The sequence below is a fragment of the Psammomys obesus genome, unplaced genomic scaffold, assembly GCF_907164565.1.
Source record: "Psammomys obesus unplaced genomic scaffold, mPsaObe1.curated_primary_1811, whole genome shotgun sequence".
NCBI lineage: Eukaryota > Metazoa > Chordata > Mammalia > Rodentia > Muridae > Psammomys > Psammomys obesus.
Genome location: NW_026589517.1, coordinates 1 through 3,441, shown reverse-complemented (window position 1 = coordinate 3,441; position 3,441 = coordinate 1). Strand labels below are relative to the sequence as shown.

Here is a 3,441-nt window from a genome sequence, read left to right as displayed (position 1 = left end):
CACCTGTGGCAGAACTTTATATTGTATTTGGTTTTGTAAGTAAACACATATGACAAGTGTGTTGCTAACATCGCATTGACTGCTGTCACAGCTGGGTGACTTTCAGGTCTGACTTATCCTGAGTTTCAGAGATTAACTTCATAAGAAATATGATCCAGAAACTCACATCACTGGTGATAAAGGGGAGGCTGAGAGCTTTTAAAATTAAAGGCTGTTGGTTTTGAGACAGGTTATTGTATATTCCAGGTTAGCCTTACCTCACTGTAGCCAAGGAGAGAGGCCTGAAAATCTCTCAAAGGCTGCACACAGGCCGTGGTCCCTCCTGGATCCAGGAAGAACTTCTCTGCTTGCTCTGAGGAGCTGAGACTAAGACAAAGACCATGAAAAAAATGCCCAGTGTTTGGAGGAAATCTGTTATGTTCTAAAACTTGAAAAATTGCATTTTGACACTTCAAGAGTCCTTTTATTTTTTATTTTAAGAAAAATATACTTCACTGCTAGGTGAAGGTAACTGAGCACATTTTTAAAATATTTGTATATATTTAATGTTTTTATTTATTACGATTTATTCACTTTGTATCCCAACTGTAGTACCCTACTTCAGCCTCTCCCAATACTGCCCTCCCTCCCTCTTCTCCTTCTATGCCATTCTTCCAACCACTGATAGGGGAGGTCTTCCTCCCCTTCCATCTGATCCTTGCCTATCAGGTCCCATCAGGCCTGGCTGCATTGTCTTCCTCTGTGACCTGGTAAGCCTGCCCCCACTCAGGAGAAGGTAATGAAAGATCCAGCCACTGAGTTCATGTCAGAGGCAGCCCCTGTTCCCCTTACTAGGACATCCACTTAGAGACTAACCTGTCTTGGGCCACATCTGTGCTGAGGTTCTAGGGTACTCCCATGAATGGTCTTTTGTTGGAGTATCAGTCTCAGAAAAGACCCCTGGACTTTGATTATTTGGTTCTGTTGCTCCCCTTGTGGAGCCCCTGTCCCCTCCAGTTCTTCCATATCCCCCTTCTTTCATAAGGTTCCATGCACTCTGTGCAATGTTTGGCTATCATTCTCAGCATCTGTTTCAATACACTGCTGGGTAGAGTCTCTCACAGGCCTTCTTTGGTAGGCTTCTATCCTGTTCCCTGTTTTCTCCCTCTTCTGATGTCTATCCCATTTGTCTTTCTGAATGAGGTTTGAGCATCTCACCCAGGGCACTCTTTATTGCTTAGCTTCTTTTGGTTTACAGATTTTAGTATGTTTATCCTATATTGTATGTCTAATATCCATTTATAAGTGTGTATATACCATGTGTGTATTTATGCTTCTGGGATACCTCACTCAGGATGATTTTATCTAGTCCCCACAATTTGCCTGCAAATTTCATGATATCCTTTTTTTTTTTTTAAATTGCGGAGCAGTATTCCATTGTGTAAATGTGCCACAATTTCTTTCCAGTCCTCAGTTGAGAGACATTTGGGTCGTTTTCAAAATCTGGCTATTACTGACAAAGCTGCTCCAAATATAATAAAATGGGGCACAGCCTAAACGGAATTCTCAATATAGGAATATCAAGTTGCAGAGAAACACTTAAAAAATGCTCAACATCCTTAGTCATCAGGGAAATGCCAATCAAAACGACCCTCAGATTCCCTCCTACACCCATCAGAATGGCTAATATCAAAAATTCAAGTGACAACACATACTGGAGAGGAATTGGAGAAAAGGGAACCCTCCTCCAATTCTGGTTTCCCACCAGCAATGTAAACTTGTACAGCCACTTTGGAAATCTATCTGGTGCTTTCTGAGACAATTAGGAGTAGTTTTACACAAAGATCCAGCTATATCCAAAATAGGCATATATCCAAAATATGCTCAAGTATTCAACAATGACATTTGGTCAACCGAGCACACTTTTATTATGATAACACACACACAATACAAGAATTTCCCATCTTCAGCATACTGCTTGGAGGTGTTTAAACTTTTAGCATCTGCCTCCAACCAGTAAGATGCCCATGGCCTTCCCTCCTGAGCAAAGGATGCGACTCTGCTTATGTTTCCACTGCTCAAAATTTTCAAGCTCTTCCTGTTCCAAGTAGTCCACACAGAATTCATTTTGCCTAGACTCTCATGACAGTCAACATGGTGACTTCATGCTCATCTGTGTGGAACCATGTGCAGAAGCCCCTTCTCTTTTTAAAGCCGAGTAACAGTCCAGTGTAGAAAGGCTGAACTCTGTTTATCCAGCATCAGGACTAATCTTTATACATAGACTGTACTCTGTCTGTCTATCTATCTGTCTGTCTGTCTGTCTCTTTCTCTGTGTATTTCTCTGTTTTTCTGATTATAAGCTGAATATAATAATAAATTCTTACATACCTAATTTGGAAAAACAGAGAGAACTGAGGAAATTGAATGAATGAGGCCTATCACAAGCTTTCAGATATTTTTAAGTATTATGGGTAATCCAGGCCATGACAAGTGAGATCCACTATCCATGTCTCTTTTCAAAACACACAGGAGAGAATAAAACACTTAGTAACCTGCCATGTGGCTTTTCTTTTATATCTGGCTTCCACATAATATATAGGTTTAACAGCAACAGAAAGAATAACTGTCTTTTTTCTTTAACTTGAAGTTCACATAAGCTATAGCACAGTACATAGTTCTGATGCCAGTGCACCAGCTCATCTTAAAAGAACTTATCCATCCTTGAACAGTCATATGTCTACTGTCCTCCCATAACATTTCAAAATGTGAATTACATGTTTTTCAGTGCTGAGGACCAAAAAAGGACTGACTGTGGCATAGCTATGACCTACAAGAATCACAACAAAATACAATATAAGATCACTACTTGAATATCTGAAGTAGGTGATGACGCTGTCCGAGGTGTACATCACCACAAAGAAGCTCATGAGGCACAGGATGGTCCGTGTGGCTCTGTGTTCTGGGGATGATATAGGGGAACGGTTGGTGCTGTGGAGAAACTGGGACTGTTTCTTATGTCTGTATAGGAAAGTCACCATGTATGCGCTAGAGATGGTCAGGAGAGCTACGAAGATGACATCTCTGAGAGCTAATAGTGTATAAAAAGTTTGCCAGACATAGTAACGCATGGGTGCAAGACAGCAAGACTGAGTGAGGTATGTAAAACCAGGTGAGGTCAGATTAGGCGTCACAGTTATGTATGCTATAAGGGGACTGCTAAAGGATGAATAAAAGATACTCAGGAAAAGAAGGCAACCTAGCATGTGGTGTGGAGATTTACATTTGAACTTTGCTAGACAGGAACTTCTGGAACTAAGGGTGATGGCCTGGAGGATGCTGAGCAAGCTAGTGGCACAAAGAGAGAGGCTCCTAAAAGACCTGTACAAGAACATTACAAATTTGCATGTGGAGACACTCCATCTCTTCCCTGGCATAAAAATGTCTGAAGCTACTAAACTC

At 41.1% G+C, this 3,441-nt stretch overlaps 1 pseudogene; it reads right to left on the bottom strand.

The window, feature by feature from the left end:
* Positions 1 to 2,693: 2,693 nt before the first annotated feature.
* On the bottom strand, positions 2,694 to 3,434 carry LOC129675081 (vomeronasal type-1 receptor 54-like; annotated as a pseudogene).
* Positions 3,435 to 3,441: the final 7 nt, after the last annotated feature.